Here is a 7,805-nt window from a genome sequence, read left to right as displayed (position 1 = left end):
TGCCACACATTAAAGATAAATATGCATCACAAGAGTTTGAGAGCATCAGCCAAATCGCGAGCCGGATCACAGGAGAGACTCGATCGTATGAGTCTAAGAAACCTTTTTAGAAGAAAATAAACTATGTAGAATATTCTACTGATCATGATTCTGGTGAGGAGCAAGAAACGGTCGCATCGGCTGAGTGGATTCAAAACACTAAGAAGCCGGTGACGTGTCCATTTGGGAAAAAGGAACCCGAGTCGTACGGGTTTGACATCACCAAGGGCGACAAGATCTTTGACTTGTTATTGTCGGAAGGGTTGATCAAATTTAACCATATCACAAGATCCTGTCGGAAGAGGAACTCAAAAATATGAAGTACTACAAATGGCTAACACCACGTCGCATGATACAAATGAATGCAAGGTCTTCCGGCAGCAGATTCAATTGGCCTTTGAGCAGGGAAAGCTGAAATTTGAAACACCCAAGAGGATGATGAAGATTGACAAGCATCCGTTTGCCACTAATATGGTGGATGTGGTCAAAGACAAGAGTCTTCCTCAAGACAAGGTCCTGACGTCATCATCGGCTAGAAAATCTAGAGTTGTTGATGCCAAGGCACAGATAATGGCTGATGAAGTCAAAGGGAAGGGTCCACAAGAAGAGGTCGAATGTTCTTCGGCGCCACGAAGACGTGTCACATCTCAGATGCTGTTGAGCAAGTTCCAGCGTTACCGCGAGAGACAACAGTGCAAAGAGGCGGGGGCACGTCGTGAGAAGGAGCATTGGAGATGTCCTTTCTTTGTCTACTATTGGGAAGAAGGGTTGACATTACCATCAGCATATGATTGTCCCGAATGCAATGGTCAAGGCAGCCGATCATATAAAAGGCCACGTCATCGACGTGAGCGTACTCCTGTGCATGATCGGCTAGGAAAAAAGGTATCGGTGCATGATCGGCTAGGAAAAAAGGTATCGGTGCATGATCGACTAGGGGGCAGGACCATGTTGTGTGATCCTATTGGGAGAAGAGTGCTCGCACATGATCGGCTAGAGCAGATGGCCGATGACAGGGTGCAAGATCATCAGCCGATGCGAAGAGATCCAGAATGCTAGCCGCATTCCGATCGCACTAATCAACCTTAATGGTTTCCAGGGGGTTTGAGCAGATCACAAAAGTGGGGTGTTCAGAGGCTATGTCAACTGGAGATCATAGAATAAGAGCAAGAGCAAACTCCGAGCAAGAAAGGAGTCAAGTCACAAGTTCGGCGTGTTAAGCCAAGAGCTGATGATGATCGAGATTCTGGATCATCGGCTGCGTTGATTAATATGGTTTTTATAATGCTAAAGGAGTTCATGGCGCCAGATATTGAGGATCAAAAGCCAGAGTTGGAAGAAGCTATGGCACAATTGAATTTGGAGCCATTACCAGCGACATTTGAAAAGCCAGAAGATGATAAAAAGCAACATCTTAAGGCATTGGGGGCATTGTGCATTGATCTAACAATTGGCAGTAAGACCCTTCCTACCACTTTTTTCGTTATTAACGGAAAAGGTTCCTACAGTTTGCTCCTGTGTCGAGATTGGATTCGTGACAATTGTTGCATTCCATCTACTATGCATCAATGTTTAATTCAGTGGGTCGATGATGCTGTTGAGATAGTATCTGCCGATTCATCCTTCAGTGTGGCATCGGCTGAGGCTCACATAGTAAGTTATGATCGTATGAATTGCCTTTCTGGTCAAGCGTGGGAGAAGGATTTCTTTCGAATGGCTGATTATGAAGTTGCATCGATAAAAACTAGGGATTCTTCAGATGAGTCTTGATTGATGGAAGGTATGGCCGGTTGTGATATCGGCTAGATTGTCAGTTATAGCCAATACTAAGGAGTATTACCTTTAGTGCAAAAATGTGTAAAGCCGATTGTAAGGTAGATGCATTGGTTGTAACATGGCCGACGCGATATGAGTCGCCCTTAGAGCAATAAAATATAAAGAAGACATGTTTTTGAGGTTTGGTCAGACTGTTTGCAACTTCTGAAGATTATAGCACAGAGTGTTAGAAGAAGTTTTTACAGTGATCCTAGAGCCTCTTGGATCACTTTTATCACACAGAGTCGAATCTGATCAACAACTTGAATTACTTGATTATCACTCTCTGATGAGCGAGGAATCGGCCGCAGACTCTTGTGAAGTTGGTAAGCTTGGCGAGCATTCTTTTGTCTTTCCCCTTCGAGTCTGGTGATGGCCGATGGGATCTGTGAGAGGTCATGATCTGCGGTGTCTATCGCCTGGTTTACTTTGTTAAGCTCCTACAGAAGACGGTCGCGCTTGGCTTCCAACTCAACCTTGTTTCTTCGGGTGGTAGCCTGAGTATCATTCAGAGACTTGATTTCATCACAGGCTGACTCCACAAGGGCCTTCGATTTGTCTCTTTGGCTAATGATCTCCTCTTGCTGAAGGTGATCAGCGAGTTGTTTCTGAGCCCTAAGAACTTGCACTCGATTGCTCTCAATAAAGGCTGCAGGAGTCAACGCTTCTTCAATTGATTCTGGGAGCTTGCCTTCCAGATCTTCTAGGTTGGCACGAATCGGCTTAGCGTTTTTAACCAGTTGGCCGATGTCTTGATGCAAGAACTGAAGTGTTTCTTGAAGCTTGGCCTTGACATCGTCAGATAATGCCACTGATTTGGCCAATTCTTCTTCTTCTTCTTCTCGAGAAGTAGCTCCGATCTGGAAAGCGAACATGCTATTGTCCGGGGATTCTTGTGCCTAAAAAGAAAACAAGAGCCAGAATAACCGATAAAAGCAATAGATGTTGTAAGATCGGCTGAGAAGAAAGATGCCTACTTGCTTCAGGTTTATTTCATCGAAATTGGAGCCAGCAGGAGCGAGGGGCAGTGATGAAGAAGCCGGGATCATGATGTTCGGCTGATCAGATGACCCAGTTAGTGCTTGATCGTCGAGCTGAAACGTAATTGTTAGAAATTTGCAGAATACGTATGTGAATAAGTTCTGGAATTGTACCTGGATTAATGGGGAGTCTATCCTAGATTTCCTAGGAGCTGAAGCTGAGTGCTGCACCTGATAGAATCAGAGAAGAAGAGATGTCAGACTCAGGGGCATGAAAGGATTTGAGCGTTTGCTGGGTGGATCACGTAGGGAATATGCCCTAGAGGCAGTCATAGAGATGATCATATTTCCTTGTATTCATGATTAATAAAGTGTTCATTGAATATCCATGAAAGGCAACTTGTATTAATTGACGATTATGTGAATTGTTTGTGAAACTCTTTACTTGTATGGTTATTCTAAAGATGTTCCTAGTCGGAGTTCATGCAAGGACACACATAAATATTAGACTAGCACATGTATTAGTTGATGACTATGTTTCACAGGTCATGGACATGGAGATGTCAAACTAATAGTGTGAACTCATGTAGGACATGAGTCTGAACTGACCCAACACAAGAGATGGTGATTTCTCATTACACAATATGTATGTTGTGTCCTTAGACCTGAGATTATCGCATGTACTTAAGATGTGAATTGACTTACTTAGGAGCCATCAAACGCTACTCCGTAACTAGGTAGTTATAAAGGTGGTTTTCGGGTTTGCCAAGAAGCATGCTGTGAGACATGGGCAGTCGAGATGGGATTTGCCCCTCTACCTGAGAGAGATATCTCTGGGCCCCTCAAGTGAGTCAGATAAAGAAGTGCATGGCCATGCTGAGGTTAAGTGTTAACTAAGGATCTGAATCACGACATCGAGAAAGAGAGGTCAGCTTAGAGCAAGACCAAATATCATGAGGCAAAAGGAACAACATGTATATGACATTGTGACAGCTTGTCTGATATGATCTTTGCGTGCGCATAGGAGTTAACAAGTCTTGCTAGAGGCCGCTGTCTACTATTGGGCCGAGTAAGGGTACTCGGGCCATGTCTATTCGCATGTAAGCCCATAGGGTCACACACTTAAGGGAAAGAAGCCTGATAAGGAAGAGATCCCAATTAGACTGGGCTTAGGTGCACTAATGGGCCTTTCATGCCCAAAAGCGGGCACCCAAGGTGGGGCCCAAGACGAGCCCACCTAAGGGGTGCCCCAAGAGCTATAAAAGCAAAGTGGGGGGTGCCCAAGGGACAACCCTAGCCCCTTCCTAGTCGTGCTACAGTAGCAGCGCCCCCATTGCTGGCCGCCCCTCCTGCGCACCGAAGCCCTAGGTCGCTCTCGCGGATCTAGCAGTCCGGAGCGCGACACTTCTTCCCGTACGTGTCGATACCTTGGAAGTGCTGTATCTGCTGCACAAGGACAAACTGCACGTGAGGAGGATCTCGCAATTGCACTGCCGGCTTCCATCTGCACTACACCAATGCGCTACAGAAGTTCCACACCCGCACGTCTAGTGGTAATCCCGTGATGTATAACAGTAGTAGTTCCTGGGTATAGGTAGAAAATTTTTGTTTTTCGCTGCCCATATCCCTACAGATCAGTACCTGAATAATTGATGATGTGTGAGGAGGTGTACTCTGAGAATCTCCTTCATCTCCTTTAGATTGATCCTCGGGGGTATCTTAATCACAAATTGAAGATATGGTCAATGTCCAGACATAGTAAAATTACAAAACAATTCAAGAATTTACCTTCTGAAGGTGGGGAAGGAGGATTTGCCAGGTCATCTATGAGGATAGGCATGGGGATTTCTTCTTCTTGCGAGTTGTTTCCTTGGTGTTAGATAACTTGCATTTTTTCCCAGTGGCCACATCTGTGATGGATGGAGCGCCATGACCGATGTTGGGTTTATCAGCTGGCAAGGCATAATTGATTGGCTTGCCACTTCTGCTGACTATCGGAGGGTCACAATCGTCATCCTACAAAAAGTAATGATTAGAAGATGCAGACAAAATGTAACACCCTAATTCAAATTTCAGTATTTAATAATAAATTTAATTGGCTTTATTTAATTTTCTAGGATTTAATTTGCTTAGCCTTGCATTTATAATTTATTTTTGCTTCATAAAATAATTAAAATTTATTTTAGGGCTAAAATGTGTGTGCATTCATGCTGGTGCATATTTCTTAATTGTTTGAGTGCATAGGAGTTTGAATTCAAATTTGATTTGAATTCAAATAGATAGTTTGAGTGAGTTTGAAAAAGAAAAGGAAAAGAAAAAGGAAAGAAACCCAAACCCAACCCTCAGCCCAGCTGGCCCAACCGACTTCCACGCGGGCCCAGCTGCTCCCTCTCTCCACGGCCCAGTCCAGCACCAACTCGGCGGCCCACTTCCTCACCCCGCTTTGGCCCAGCCCGCTCCCTTTCCTTCTCTTCCCCTCGGCCTGCTCAGCGCCCCGCTCAGCCCAGCGGCCCAGCTAGCACTGCTCCCACTATGGCCCAGCTCGCGCGCAGCATCCCGCCTCACGCGTCGCCCGCTCGCGCGTTGCTGTCACCGACACCGCGGCCCCACCTGTCGGCCCCGTCTCCCTCCTCCCGCGTCCTCCGCTCACGCAACAGAAACCGGCCGTGATCCTTGGCCGTGTTTCCACGCCGCGCCTTCCACCCCAGGGCACGCATGTCCAGGTTCATCCCCTCTATAAACACGCCGCAGTTCCCCAGGAACCTTATCCTCCACACAGCATCCGCCGCAAACCCTACCTACGCCGCCCTTCAAGCTCCGAGCGGAGAAGAGCTCGGCGCCACCGCGGCCACCCCGCCCCGCCGCACCGGAGCCCCGGCCAAGCAGCGCGATAGCTCCGCCTGAGCCCCAGGGGACTCCTCGAGCACTCCTTCCCCAGTCTAGGCCCCTGCAACACCGGAATCGGGTTCGGACCTCACCGCGGGTAAGCTTCACCGCCGTCGAAATCCCTCGCCGCCGTTGATGCTCCGGCCGCCCTGACCCTCTGTTCGCTTCTGCAGCCTGACCACGCACCGAATCGAGGAGCCCAGGAACCCGGAGGACCACCACCGCACCCGGACCGCGAGCTCCGCCCCACCTCCGCCGCAGGTCCTCACCGTCGGCGCCACTGCGTCACGTCTCCGGCCATTTCCGAGCTCGGTGAGCACCCAAGTTCCCCGCCATACTTTTACGCTAGTTGTTTTAGTTGTAGCGCACCCCAGAAAACCGCACGAGCACACGCCGGCGATGCCCCGCCGCGCGCACCCGCCTCCGCCTTAGCGCCCACCACTACGAGCCTCCCCGAAACCCCACTAACCCCACAGGCGGACTACGCATGCTGCACACTCCACACTCGGCCAAATCGCAGCCCGAACGGACTCCGGGAGTGCCGGATTGGCGAACTCCGGCGACTCCGCGGCCGTGCGCCGCCGCGCTCCGGCGTGTTCCGCCGCTGCCCCGCGCACCATCCATCCCAGGCTGCACGATCTAAATCTAACGGCCCCTAGCCACCCGAGCCGAGTCAAAGGTCCCAGATACCAGTCTGCACCCGTGAACTTGCAAAAGAGCCCCTTCTCTTTTGGGTTATCAACCCGCGGTCCTAGCTAGTGTAAAAATAATTACACTGAGGCCCAGTTTTTAGCAGTTAGGCCCCTGAGTTTTCCCATATTTGAACTCGCCATCCACCCCAGGCTTTTTCACATGTTAGCCCCTGGATCTTTTCAGTAATTATGTTTTAGTCCTCAGTTTTTGTGCAGAAGCCCCTGGAAGCTAGTTTTTCTTGCAGAAAAGCCCCTAGATCTTGTTTTAGCTCTAGTTTTCGCGTTCTTGCTCTGTTTTAGGCGTTCTTTATGTCCACGCGATCGTTGTTGCGCGTAGAATAGTTCTAGCTTAGTTTTGTCTACTGTTTTCATGTATTGTTGTATTGTTTCTTAGTTTTTTCTATTGTTTGCATGTATGTTGATGTTGTGCCTTGTTTTTGGCCATGTGCTCGTGAGTAGACGTCGATCCATCTGAGGAGCCCCAGTACCAGTACCAGGAGCCATCTTCTGAGCAGTTCAAGCAGTAGGAACAGTTTGAGGAAGGCAAGTATAACATGAACACCACCTATCACTTTTAAATACAATTTCATACTACATTTTAATACTGTATGCCTATAAGGACTTTCCTAGCCACTTTATATCCTCTATATATATCCTTTGGGTTGTATTTTGGTTAGTTGTGCTAGGTGCCGCGCTATAACACACTTGGTCCTTTTTAATTAATTTGATTAATGGTATATGCAACTTAATTCTGAGAGTGGCCCGTTTGAGGGGCTCACGTCTCGTTAAAATTGGTTTTGTTAGAAACATGGTTTAGGGCCAGCACGGTGCTTACTGCCTAGTTGGCCACTCTCCATAAGGACCGGTTCATAGAGAGACAACCTGGGACAACAGTGCTACCACAAGATTGGAATGGGACGGTCTTGTCTTACTAATTAGGTCATTTTGGTTCGGGAGTAACTTACCGATGGGGCAGGAGGGGTGGTGAGCTTCAATGGTCCCCAGGCTACGAGGCTTGGTCTGCGTACCCCTCGAGGTGGTCACCATCGTTGCGGAGCCTGATTCCTTAGCGGTTACACCTTATCAACGTGTCATTTGTAACGGCCTCGTAGTGAGTTTGCTAGTCATCTCACCTAAGGAAGTGTGATGAACAACTGGCGTAGCTCACGACTTGTGGGTAAAGATGTGCAACCTCTGCAGAGTGTAAAACTGGTATACTAGCCATGCTCACGGTCATGAGCGGCCCAGATCCTCCTTTTGATTAGTGGGGTTATCTCCTTTCGACGCGGGGGGTGCCTCTCGGGGTTTTGGTATGGTTGTTGTTTGGTTCTCAGTAGTTCATGGTTAATATTGATTAATTACTATGTAACTGGGTTTATGGTAATTCATCAAC

Source organism: Panicum virgatum, chromosome 2K (assembly GCF_016808335.1).
Source record: "Panicum virgatum strain AP13 chromosome 2K, P.virgatum_v5, whole genome shotgun sequence".
In the NCBI taxonomy this organism is placed as follows: domain Eukaryota; kingdom Viridiplantae; phylum Streptophyta; class Magnoliopsida; order Poales; family Poaceae; genus Panicum; species Panicum virgatum.
The sequence above is the reverse complement of the archived record's forward strand: the minus strand, read 5'-3'. Positions refer to the sequence as shown.